General features: G+C 36.4%; 1 protein-coding gene across 8 annotated transcripts in view; it reads right to left on the minus strand.

Annotated features, from left to right (window-relative positions):
* Positions 1-14460, minus strand: part of LOC145686586 (uncharacterized) — a 678364-nt gene that overhangs the window by 174423 nt on the left and 489481 nt on the right. The window lies entirely within an intron of this gene.

Genomic DNA, 14460 nt, shown 5'->3' on the forward strand with positions numbered 1-14460 from the left:
CACAGCACTTTTGCTAGTAGATGCCTGTAGTGGAATAGTAGTTTATAAGGAACGATAGGGTCCAAAAACCCAGATGAGTGATTTTTGGTGGAACTCAGATGAGTCATTCTGAGCTAGAAGTCTCAGTGCTCTACTGGGAGCCTATGCTTCTTTCTTTAATGATAAGAGTTTGGTAGGAATATCCCGTAACTTTCTTCTTGATTTAAAGATTAGGAAATTTTGATATTTTATATAAACCCTAGTCCCTTTATGGATATTGGATTTCTCGTTTCATCTGAAAGATTAAGAACTATATTTCCAAAGGGAGATAAAGTTTAAATTGTATTGCAAGATCTAGGTTGTCTAGTCATTTCCCATTAGAGAAAGAAACTTAAATTTATCAGAATTATTCTGAAAAATAAAACATTAAGAGTAGAGAACACAAGAGTTTTCAATTGATAGGAAATGTATTCATAGAAATTGTTTAAACAATTATATCCTAGACAGACATACTCAGTGGCGAAGCGTGTCATGAAAAATTGGGTAGAAACAACACCAGATACACACACATCTCTCTGTCTCTCTCTCTCTCTCTCTCAAAGACGATTACCATTGTTGCACCCATTATATTTCGCAGGATTGTGGCAACCATTAGAAAACGTAGAGTATATTGATTTCTAAGTGCGAATATTGTCAGCGTCACATACTGTCAGAATAAAAATCGGTTTTGATTTTCCAAATTTCCAGAAAAAAGTATAATTTTTTCATTTCATAAGTAAAGTGGAATCCATTCATGTTATATGATTATGAAACCCGAAATATACGGTTCCACAAATTTTACTCCATTATCATTATGAAACCATTCATTCAATGCACAGGGGTACCAACCTTTGCATTTGCAATATTTCTTGTCAATTATTTTAGTTATGCAAAACGACAGAGAGCAATCAAAAAAAAAAAAGAGGGACAAATATTTTTGTTTCTTTTGTTTTCTTTTCTGGTGCTTTGGTTGGTATTCCTTCTTATTTTCCCCTTTCTCTATCCCACAAGGTTTAATTTATCAGAAAGTAAGTCAGATATAATGCAAACTTCTACTACCGACTGATATTTCAGGACCCGAGTTGCTCGGATTGCGTAGGTCAACCGGACCCATTTGAGAGTTAGTCAAAAAGAAACCAAGCGAACTTCGCACATCTAAAATTTTACACTTTCTATTTCCTTAGGGCAGGGGTGAACAACCCTTGATACGCATGCCAAACATTGAACCCCGATGACTGTTCTGGCACACCAAACAAGTTCTTGCTAAAATTATTTATAATTTTTGAGGATATCTCAGTCCAAAATTTTAACTCAGAAGATAAAAGTAGAGTTTCATGACCTGTTTGTTCTGGGTAGATGTGACAAATATGCAGTACCTAGATTTCTAGATGGTTGTCAGTGAAAAAAAAAAAAAAAAAAAAAACCTAGGAAATCGTTAGTACTGAAGATCAAATAAGACATACACATACATACATACATACTATTAGAAAAGAGAAAATAATATAGTTAACTGATAATTGCTTTGTCCCTTCAAAATCCGAAACAAACAAAATTCAATAAAAGGTAATGTTATTTGTCTTAGCGTAATTTCAATGGAAATTAACAACTATCCATTACATCAAACGCAATGGCTCCGCTACAACTTAAACACAAATATTTTGAAATTACTAGCATATATTCATATTGTTTTCTGGTTGAGTAGTGCTAATATGAAATCTACTTAGAAGATCTTGATACAAAATGAATGCAAAAATTGGTTCGAAACATACAAGTAAAAATGAAAATCTCTTCACGGGTGGGAAAATTTTGTATCAGAGATCTGGTAGACTCTCAGAAAGGTTGCCCAGCCATGACTTTGGACTATAAGTAAGTTGGTCATGAAGTCCAGTGCTCTGAGGGACTGATTTCTAATCGAGCGACCCGGGTGAAATCCCCGGTGGGTGTAGAAGAAAATTTTAGCTTAGGTCAATATCTCTCAGAGATTGACAGACTCTGGAAGTGAGTAGTTTGGGTCCTTTAGGCATCTTTGAGACTAATTCCTATCTACCGGAAGAAAACCAAATAATGTACAGGGAATAGCGATATGCTGACACCTCTTACCTCTTAGATAGCTGCGTGGCAGTCTCTGGTCTTATAAGACTGTTGCACTGAACAGTTTGGTTTGGTTTTGAGCTATAAATAGAAAGCTAGGTTTGCAAATCATGCTAACTGTAAGCCAGTAAAGAATGTTGTCTTTTATGCTTTTGTGTCTTCTGCTATACAGTATGTTCGTGCGCTGGTTTTCTACGGAAGACGAGCTTAACTTTAGTTCCCAGATAATTGAAATCTAGTTTCTGTAATAGAAAATTTTATGTTTGCAACAGGGACAGCGCAGAAAAATAAAGATACATTTTATTAGCAGTCCTTATAAAGGAAAGAGCTATTGCATTTGGATGGGTGTCAACAAAACATTTTGGGGAAGGATGAAACCGGACGAATCTTATAATTTTGAAAGTATTGATCAGGAATCTGGCCTCTATTTTTAGTGGTGTCTAAAGAAAGTTACTTTTGTGTGGAAGGAAGTGAAAAAATACGATAATCCACAAAATACATTGCCACCAACGGAAATGCAACTTATATTACAGTTTCCAGCGCTCTGATTACAAATATGAATTTCATTTCTTAGTGGCATCACTAGAAAGTCGCTTTAGGGGGGAGGGAATCAAAGTGAAAATACACGATAATTAACAGAGTTTTAGAGCTCTCCTGTCTATAAATAACTTTTGGGAAGAACAATAAGCTGATTTTATAGATTCAGAGTCATTGCTTACGAATATGACCTCTATTTTTCAGTAGTGTGGTAGAAAACTCTTTTCGAGGGGACGAAGTGGTAAGGTATTGTAATTTCCATTGTTTTAGAGCTCCCCGTCTACAAAACATTTTGCTATGGATGAAACTAGACATGTGTTATAGTTTTGAAGGTGCTGACGACCCTTTCAGCAGGGAGGCTATATGAGACAGGACCTACTGATTAACGTGGAAGCCGAACCAATAGCTCCAGCTGGGAATTGAACCCAGGTCTCAGGCGTCAAAGGTACGTACACTAACCGCTCATCCACGAAGGAGCTCAAGTGCTGATTACGAATCTGACCTTTTATGTTTCATTGGCGTCACTAGAAAGACAATTTTGAGAGAGGGGAAGTAAAAAGTTATGATAAATTATAGCGTCGATAAAACAATTTTTCAGCAACTGAAATCTAAATTATCTTACATTTTTCACAGGGGCGTCATTTAGGGAGGGCAGGAGGGGGCAATTGGCCCCCAAGAGTTTGAGGAATACATATACTTTAGCGATTGCCTACTAATATACTAGTACAAGACATAAAAGTCTTACGTCGGTGGTGCTCTTGACTTGGTCAGATTACAAGTATTAACTTGTTTTTCTGAGCTGTGTGTAGAAAGTCCCCCTTTTTTTGGTAGGGGGTCAAAGAAATTTACGATAACTAATATTGTTTTAAAACACACTGTCTACTAAAAATTTGAAGAGATTGAAATAATGCTGATCTTACAGATGTAAAGGCGCTAATTACGAATTTAAAACTTTGGTTTTCAGTGGCGTGATTAGAAAGTCACTTTTTAAGGGAGCAAAGTGATTAATTATGATAATTTTCATTGTTTTAGAGCACTCCTGTCTACAAATCATATGATGCAAGGATGAAACCGAATAGGTCTTAGTTTCAAATGCGATGATCACGAATCTGACCTATCTATATTTTTTAGTAGCGTGACTAAGGAGCAAGTTTTGAGGTTATATTGAAACTAAAACCAAGCTGATCTTATAGATTAAAAAGCGCTGAATACAATTCTGAAATTTCGGTAGCGTGACTATAAAGTCACTTTTCGGGAGAAGGGGGGAAGCAAAATGACAAATTACGGTAATTTCCATTGTTCTAAAACTTCCTTTCTACAGAACATTCTTGGAGAGACTGAAATTAAGCTGATCTTATAGATTCAAAGGCGCTAATTACAAATCTAATAATTTATTTTTGCCTAATTTGATTATAAAGTTACTTGTCGGGGGGGGGGGCAAATGATAAGTTATGTATTTTCCAAATGTATGGTCAAAAACGTTGGATCTGTTCATTCGTCTGTCTACAAAAGTGTCTTTTTTAAATCAGCAGAATCATTGCTGAGCCATTAGGAGTTCTCTTAACCAAGAATTAATATAGGACAAAATTATATTTAAATGAATTTAAATGCTTGATTCGTATTTCCAAGGCGATAAATTACAGTAATTTCTGAACTTTTATAAGTTACAGCCAAGGGCTGCAACTATTGAGTTCGTGCCCTACAGGAACCCTTATACACTCTTGTTTAGTGACACACAGGAGGACTTTTATGATGACAGGAATGGAAGTAATGCAGATGATGACTTAATATGCAGACGAACTGGGAGATGATATTAGGTTTGAACCAGGTGAAATAAAGCTCGAAGCAATTGAGGAAAGTGTGAGAACAGTTTCTATTTGAAACGGAAATATCCAGTAGATCTTAATATATCCAAAGGCAACCCGATCTGAACGTTGTTCTTGTTGCTTGTGGTTTGACAGATCATGAGGACATACATAGCGCAATAGAATATTTCAAACTTTCTTATAACTTTTGAAAAGTTAGACTTATTGCCCACACACTAATACGCGTAAACGTGCTGATGGTCTACAAATTCAGGAAAAAACGTTTACAACGCAAATACTAAAGAGCTAAAAGAGTTATTTAGATTCCTTATTTTGACTGTTGTGGGAAAAGATCGAACCAGACTTTGAAACAGTTTTGGAGTACAGAAAACTGGAGTTTCTAATTTTTTGCACAACAATGAACCGACATCTAGTTGAAAAATAAATAAGGGGAGAGAGGAAAACAAAATCTGGGAATAAAGCTGAAGTTATGTTTGAATTTCTTGAACTGATTCCAGATCGGTATCAACCTCGTTTGTACCCACACTTATAATAAGCTATAGTGATTAAGGAAATCATTACTGTACTATCGATTTTCTATTTTCTTTTGATTTCTATTCGTTTCCGTATATGTTGGTGAAGTATAAATATAGTTAGCAACAGTGGTGCAAAGCGAAGACAAGTTAAAGAGAAGGGATGAAGGCAATGAAGGAAATTTTTGAACATGTCCGGATTTCAAGTTCTCTCTCTCCTTTCCCTTTTCACAAGTTCAAAACAAAATAGTTGGAAAAAGATGATATGAAAAGGACGAATATGCAAAGCTCTTGGTCTTTTGAGTTGACCTGGTCTCCTCCAGACTGTATGGAGTAACATCACACTCCTTAGACTCTCACAGACCGTATGGAGTGAGTTCAGACTCCTTAGTCTCCCGCAGACCGTATGGGTGTTATGGGCTTACACAGAAGGAATTTCACCGGCTTGGTAGTACTCTCATCCAGAGGTTTTGGGTTCGAAATCCGCTTCCGATCCGATCTCACCGAATCGTAGCTGTCGTTCCCCGCTTCACAAACATCGTCTAGTGCCCCACTTGAATTGGCTCTGCCTCGGGTTCCACACGTACCAAAGACGTTATGGAATATAAGAAGGAACAATCGAAGTAAATACGAATACGAATATGAAGCCAAGTCTCAGGATACGATTGAAAGAAAGTGCTATCCTCAAGAAGAGACTTTCGAGTCAGCCCCGGGGAGTAGGGTAGATCCCGGTATCGCCCTCGGATAAAACACAAAGTTGCTTAGGGTTTAATTTGTGAGACCGAGTTACCCGAGTTCCAACAATATGAAGAGTTATGCATTAAAGGGGGCAATTATTCGACTGAGTTGAGGTTCGGCTTCTCCAATTCGCCACTGTTCTTCAAGAGCTGCGTTTTACGAACACTAGGGATCTACAACAACGGGGTGACACCGAACAACGTTGACAACGAACATTTATTGATAAAGTTGAAACAAGAATTGCGAATGGGATAAACGTGTTTTGTGTGTACATAGTGTTATGCATAGAGAAGTGTCGATATTATCTGCATTAATTTTTATGGTTACAGAAATGTCAAGTGTTATTTTCCTCAACAGTGTGCTAATTAGTGAGTGTGAACTCCCTACTATTTTGTAGTTACAGCGAAGTAATAACGGGCAGGCCCGTATCCACGAGGGGGGGGGCAAGAGGGGGTCGGGCCCCCCTACAATTTTCATGGAAGGCTTGCAAAAAAAACTCGATTAATACTATCTGTAAACACTAAGAATAAAATGCAACATAAAAGAGATTATTCCAAGAATTTTTCCATTTTAACTGTTTGATGAACACTTCTAAACATATTTTAAAGGAGTTAAAGTAAAGTTTACCAGTCTTCTCGAATCTCGATATGAAATGACACAATACATATTGAAGCAAGTTTTTACGAAAAGAAGGAATATGTTCATAATACTTCATGCCACAGTTGTAATAGCGATCTGGAAGGTAGGAGACGAAGTGTGAAGTGCTTGCTGCAAGCCAAATCATAAAAACAGGAACAGGAACAAAGTGTTTATCTTTTCTCGATTGCAGTAACGGCGATAGGTTATTGTTATTCTATTCTGTAGTTGTAGTACATACACGCATTGCAAAATCCTCGTCAACAGCAAACCTTAGATTAACTGTGGAACAATTAGTTGTGAATTGAATTAAGAGCTCCGAGTTCTGTTAAAGGCGATTAATTCTAGTAGGGTCCAAATTATGGTGATGTGATATATAAAACAAGAACTGTGGTGAAAAATTCACCAAAAAAGTAATGGTTGCAAAGACTTTCATATGTTTGTTTTCGTAGAAGAATAAAGTTAAGCTAAATTACCTTAATTAGATGAGTAACTGAGCAAGTGAACATATTTAACGTTTAAGTTTAAGGATTAAATTCCGGGTTGTGGAGCCAGGACTAAATTTGCAAGATTTAGAGGAGAAATTAAGTAGCAAAATGTTTTGTATTGTACTTGGGGTGGGAAATCCCGTGGAAGTAGCTAGTTTTTATATAAACACGTTGTAAATTGGAACTATTTTTTAGTCGCGTACGCGTAATAATGTTGTAATTCAACATGAAAGAAGCAGTGATGCTTTTACTCGATACTAGATGGGTGTAGCGTTTTACTTACAGTGAGAAAAATCCGTTCTCCGGATAGTGGTGTATTGTACAAATACACGGAATCCTCTTGCTTACCACAAAAATCAGAACGGAGCATACGTGATCCGTATGCTACATCGGCACTGCAATTAGGTGTTACATCATGCCGTTGCAGGATGTTTGATGTCTAACAGTACATAAATATATGTATGTTACCTTCGTCAGCTATATGTTATATACGTCCATTTGTATGTGGGATTCTGACCGCCTATATTGTTTCATACGGAAAGTATGTATAGATGGAACACTTATACAGAAAGTATTATAAAACATGCGTTTTCAGTTATACGCTTGCTGTACGTCAAGTTGAAAAACTACAGGATTTACAAATGTAATCTACGGTATTACGTATGCCACATACATTTTTTTCAGTGTAGCGTTGAATAACATTATAGTATTTTTAAAGCTGTTTTGGTATGTGTCTTCTTGGTATAGTGTGCAGCTGGTTCATTTATATAAAACGAGTTTAATTTAAGATTTTAAACAAGAACTTACTATAAATATTTAAACAAATGCAACTGTAATTGTAAACAAGGGAATTACTTGAAAGTTACCCGTCCACCTAATTTTCAAAATAATAATAATAATAATAATAATAATAATAATAATAATAATAATAAAATCTACAGTCATCAATTTCTACTTAAACTTGACTCATTTTATGTTCTGTTACGTTACCTCGAGGATGTGAGTACGGGGGAGGAACCACAATTACATATGGAAATCCATTGTTAACCTAAAGGGAGACTGGCGGGCATCGCGGAGCACGGTTGTGTGTAGTTAATGGGGAGTGCGGAGTTGAGAGGAAAGAACGAGCGAAGCGAGAAGCCGAAGTAAGGTGGGATAACGCACTACTAGGTTACTTAGGTTAGGTTATGCCTACTTCGCACTTACCTTAGTATGTACTTAAGTTTGCACAGCTCTCCTATCTCAAGCAGAAACTCGTGAACGATTGTTGGTGATCTTTGTTCTTTCATTCATTAAGTCATGAATATTCAAAAGATTAGCCCTTGTCCGGGCAAGATATTTTTGTAACGTAGACGGGCAACTGGGGCCTTAACAACTCTATTAACCTTACCAACTCGATATGTTCATGGCTTTAACTTCGACTAAAAATAGAACAATTCAGAATTTTATGTCATCAAAATATTTATGGTTATTGAGAAATTCGAAAAAATATATGAAACTACTGGGCCCGGGAAGCCCCACTTGCCCGGATAACATCATGTTTTACAAATGTTAGTACTGTCAATTCACATCCAGCGCAAAGACCCTGTACACTTGCAGGCATGTTTACTCGAAAATTATCCACAATCCAACCGCCCGGAACCTAGAGACAAGTAGTTCCCTCTACTTGTGAATTAGTCCCGTCTTTATAACCGCTTATCAAAAGGTATTACACATAAATTACGCTTCACTTACATGTTATCAAGCACACAAGCAAACAAATTATCAAATTCTTCTAGGTAAAGTTTCAAAATTTTGATTAAAACGAAAGGGCAGCTTCGCAAGTTAACCCTAAACAAGAACCTAAGTTGAATATCCTTATTGCACAGTGAACCACCTCTTGTTGTTGATCTTAATGTTAGTATTACATGTGGGACTATTAAAACATTTATATTTTAATTCTAAATCTTGTAGTTAGTAATACCCATTTAATAAAATTCACATTTTTATGTAGATAACATAATGTTAACTTAATGTGTGTGTGTAGAGGGGACAATAGAATTAAGTAGAAGCAAAATACTTAAACATTCAAGAGGATATGTGATGAATTGCTGATGTTACTATTTCATGAACTATAATATGGTTGGCTCGGGCCCCCCCTAACTTCTACCGAGCCCCCTTTACATTTTTGGGCTGGCTACGGGCCTGATAACGGGGGAAATCTGTCTTCAACATTAGGGGGAGGGGTACGGGTAAGACCGTTCCGCCCATAATCTTTTTCTAACTGATGCTCAAAATATTTATGACATTTAAAAACAATGCTGTAGAGAATCAGGGCAGCAGAGTTGTCTTCAACATTGGGAGACGGGAAGATTTGGGGCTTATTCTAAGGGCACATCAATTTCATCTCACTTTCCATTGTGGCAGTCGGACATAAATCATCACATTTCTCCCCTCCCCCTAAATAACATATTTCAAATCGGATTATTGGGGGTTATAGTCTCCCTAGTTCCAAGATTGGGGTAAGTCATCCCCATCATCCCCCGGGATTTGCGCCAGAAAATCCTACTGCAATTTTCGGTATAATTATTTAGTACCAAACCCACACCGTAACATAATGACGGGTCCAGAGATGACATGAGCCAAGGAAAACGTGACCATGATCATCTGACTCACCAACGGCTCCGACTCACTACAAGTCCCATCTTGACCCGCTCTAATCCACAACCCACCTTGATCCATTCTAACCCACCAACTGACTTTGACCTATTCTGAACTCACCTTGATTGAGGGTGATCCACTCTAATCCACGACCCACTGTGATCCACTCTGACACACCAGGATCTGACATAAATCAATGGCCAAAGAAAAGATTGGCATTTTTTTCATATCAGATATAAGCTAGTTGACTTGAATTATAAGTCGTGAAAAACGTTTTAGCAGACATTATACAGTATAACTATAGTGCGTTGCTATACGTGGAGACATTTAGTCTCAGAAGCTATATGCAATGTTTGTAAGACTTCATCAACGTACTTTTTTTCTGTCAAATTCAATATATGGGCATCGAAATTGTTCGGTAGTATAGAGAAATGAAAAATTTTACGGGTATGGCTTCTGTGATTCAGTATAATCGATTTGCAATTTTTTTCCCGACTCTGGCAACATTTTTAACGTTTATTATTAAATCATGCATGGCAAGAAACAAGTTTGCGTCTGAAAATTCTCAATATATAGGGCTTTCTGTTGCAAAGAGCATTCCTTCTCATTCCATTTAGTTTTTTTTTATTTATACGGTCTTAAACATCGGGTTCAGTGACTTTTGGTACAACCTGTATTAATAATACTAGTAGTAATAATAGTAATAGTAAATTGACCATTCGTTCCAATTTTTGAGCATTGTCTCCGAAAGAACACTTTCGTAGCGTGTCTTCCCACTTGCGACAGTCCTATTAGCGACAGGAACTGTTAACTGTCCCATGAGCGACCGATTCGATCTGTTAATTGTCCTATCAGCCAACGATTCGTTCATACTAAGATAATGGAAGAAGATAAGGTTCTCTCTTCCTTAACTTGTTTTATTCTAATGTGATTTAGAACCTAACAAAATGTAGTATGAAAAATTTCGCTCTACCTGAATTTAATACGTGAGAATGCTTTCATTACATTAACAATCTTTTATACGTTTTACCTAATATTATATTTTTGAATTAATTTCTATGAATACATTTACTCTATCAAGTGGAAAACTAAATAAATATTTAGAGTGGCTCTGCCTTTCTCTATGATTCTAATGTAATTAAAAATTTCATGTTAAAATTACACGGAGCATAAATTTAGATTGAATATGTTTATGGCATAAGAAAGAAATCAGAAAGAGGTAGGGGCGCCCGAACAAAATTTTCTAGGGAGGGCCATCTCCATGGTTGCTGTATCACGTCTGGTATTTAATATACGTGGCTTGCTATATTAGGTATACATTTTTGTGAGCCAGGGGGGCGACCCCTGCCTTCCCATCGGGCGCCCATGGAAAAAAAGGTGTTCACCATTTGAGGATATCAAAGAAATCTAAAAACAGGGTATATTCGAAGAAATTATTGCACTACACGACAAGCTTTTATGTATAAGTCAGAACAAGGGAGGAAGGCAAATTAAGCAATTAGTTTGCGTTTTAGTAGCTTACAATAGGGGGGAAGATAGTTTAAAGAGTTTGATTATCTTTTGGATTGTTTAGAGTGAACTGCATTGTAATTGGTGGGATTGGTTGAGAATAGCTAATCAGATGTAAGGGATCTCAAAAGCTGTCTTTTATCATTGACATTTTTTTAAAATTTTATTCATAAGAGTCTTTGGAGGGCTAAAAAGTAGATAGTTGGTGAAACTGTTACATGTTTAAGTTTTTCAAAATAAAATATATTACTGTGCTTAGTGAGTAATTAGATTTGAATCAAATTAAGTATAGGAAACAGAGCTTTTGAAGAAAGGGGATATTACAACTGGATTTTCAATAATTACATAGGAATATACTTTTCATGGAAATATCCCTGTTGTCTCGTTAAGTTATTTGATGTTTAATGTCAAATTTAACTTAAAATTAAAATAAGTTTTATTTTCACTCACAGTAGAGGAAAAATATATTTGACAAGCAGTATCACTGGCACGTACACCTTGTCTCAAAAAGGTTGAGTGCATTGGTGTTTTGAGGCAAAAATTTTCTAAGTCCAGCTTCTGGTATCTTCGGGAAAAAGTAAGCCAGGTTCGAACCTCCAAGCCAGCCTTTGCAATCGGGAAAAAGTTTGCAGATGTTTTTCTTCTTTTAAATATAACAAGACTTGTTACCAAGTGTTTAAAAAAGCAACATTGATTGAAATACTTAATGATACAATATTTCGAAACCTTTTATTAATGTCAGCACATGCTTGTTTGTCATTTAGATCTCCATACGTAATGGAAAATTTAAATACGTTAAAGAATCTTTCCATATGTAAAAGAATGCTCAAAGTTAAGAAATAGAACATAATTATCGCCTGAGTACTAAAATAAGTCAAAGTAGAACAGAAACAGCATTTGTAATGGATATGAATGTCATAATTATCTTGAGATCCGTTATACATCGCTAGAAGCATAGTTCTAGAAGTCCTTGTGTTAGCTCATTGGTAAGCCGTCGGATTTCAAATCACAAAGTTGTGAGTTCGATTCTCATCTGGGTCAATACTTTTTTAAAATTATATTTTCCGCAATGCATGAAAAATTATATAAAATAATTACATTAAAATACATAAGTTGTGTATCTATAACATAATCATTGCAGAACATAGTAATTATTATGTTTAAAATATAACATCTGAGATAATTTTCACAGTAGGTTTGTATTATATGTGAGAATGTTAAATGCAAGCTAGGAAAATCGTTTAATAGCAATAAATAAACTTTGTAGCGTATTTATTTGCAGCTATTTGTCATACAGATGTAACTTCTCAATATTCTCATTACAGCATGTCATTTACATTCGTGAAATACAGTAAATTCCTACGGATATAGAAAGTGTATAAACAGAGTATCCAAAGTCGTATCCTGCTGCAAGACACATAACTTTTCCCGATCCCCTTAACGTCACGGGAAGAAACACAAATTCTCTTTAGAACGGAATGTCGTTACTTAGAGTCCAATTCGAATACGTTGAATATGCTTTTGTATATTCATCTCTCTCTCTCTCTCTCCCTCTTTCGCTTTGTTTATGTGTGTGTGTGTGTGTTGTGGAATATCCCAAGTTGAATACAACATTTGCAAAGTATGTGAGCATCATTGTAATCGAATACCAGAAATTGAAAGTCATGTTTCTTCAGGTTGGGTTCAGAGTTGGAGCGGGTCAGTGGGTAGTTTTCTGAGTGGGTCAGTGGGTCGTGGGTCAACAGCATGTGACCCACAGTGACCCACCACCCACCGTGACCCACTGCGACCCACCACCCACCATGACCCACCACCCACCATGACTCACTGTGACCCACCACCCACCATGACGCACTGTGACCCACCACCCACCGTGACCCACTGCGACCCACCGACTCAGTATGGTCTACCGACCCTCTCTGCTCACTGCATTGTAGACAGTATCTTCTGAAGACTGGTAAATTTGTCTGTTTTACTTTCAAGACCTTCATTTCCCTTCCTTTTCCACTTGTTTCTGTCTACCTACCTGAGGTGAGTATATCTAACCAAGTGAAAAAAGAACTTCAGGCACTTTTGGATATTCATATTTTTAATTGTAATAATAGCAATAGGACTTACACTACAACTTGGCTTTCGAGACCTGTGAGTTTTTAGAGCTAACTACTGAAAAAAAACAGTTTTGAATCACTGTAATATATAAAAAATGCATGTAACTATGTGTGCCTGTTCATCACGGTCAAATTGCCAAGTCAAATGAAATTACTTTTGGTATATAGTTTGGCCTTAATCCAAATTGGGATGTTATATTGCTTTTATTATAATGCATATCCTAAGGAGGTAGTGAGGATTCAAATTTTTGCGGGGAAAAAAATGAGTATCTCGCAACCCGTTAAACTTACGGAGCTGAAATTCAGTGTATTAACTCTTTATTGAAAATAAACCGAATGTGTCCTAACATTTTTAAAATTCTCCTTTATATGGGGGAGGGGCACTTTTCTATATATGGAAAATTGGTAGTGAGTTGGTTTGTAAAAATTAGGACCAGATTATTTCGACATAAAAATTAATGAAGCTGTACTATGCGCAAAGTATTCCCACACTACAATGTTAAAGTGAGATTGAATATGCTTTTATGACATTTAAAATCATAAAAACTTATATCTAAAAACTTATAGCTTATAGTGCTGTCTTTGATTGAAAAAATAGTTTTTGTTTGGTCCAAATCGGTTCAGAAATAGCTGAATTATAAGAAGATAAAGTTTAGTATGCTGCATAGGCTTTTATAACATTTAAAATCAAAAACTCTATAACATAAATAAATTTTCAAAGTAAAAAGCAGCAAAACCTGTGCACAGGTGGACCTGAGAGGACTTACGCCTTTCTCTTATTTGTTTGTTTGGTTTGCTTTTGGCTGCCTCACAGGCTCCTTTTTCTGTTTGTTTCTCTTTCTGTTGCTGCTTCTCTTGTGCCTCCGTTTTCTTTCTGTTGCTGCTTCTCTTGTGCCTCCGTTTTCTTTTCCCGACTAGCGCTAGTCTCCATTCACGTCAACTCAATCTGATTTGCTTGGCTTATAGATGAGAGAGTGAAAATCCTTCTTCTGGCTTGGAGGCGACTCGAACCTGCGACGACCACGCCGATAACTACTCATAGCTGGTCAGACCATGAGCGAGCACACTCGGCTAACATGTACTCAAAGAAATCAAGTGAAAATCGGTCCTTATATATGAACAAATACTTCTACAAGTAACGCCATCTATTAGCAAAGTGATAAACTACACGATATGCAGCACTATCTACTACACGATATGCAGCACTATCTACTGAGTAAATGAGTAACTTCTTAAAATGTCCACCTAGCTAGCAAATATAGCTAAAACATTAATGTTCAAAAAAGAAAAAATGTCAGTGTTGCCAACTCACTTACCAAATATTATAGTGTTTACCCAAAATATTTTTAAGAGGGTA

Source organism: Thermobia domestica, chromosome 5 (assembly GCF_964235325.1).
Source record: "Thermobia domestica chromosome 5, izTheDome1.hap1.1, whole genome shotgun sequence".
Lineage (NCBI taxonomy): Eukaryota > Metazoa > Arthropoda > Insecta > Zygentoma > Lepismatidae > Thermobia > Thermobia domestica.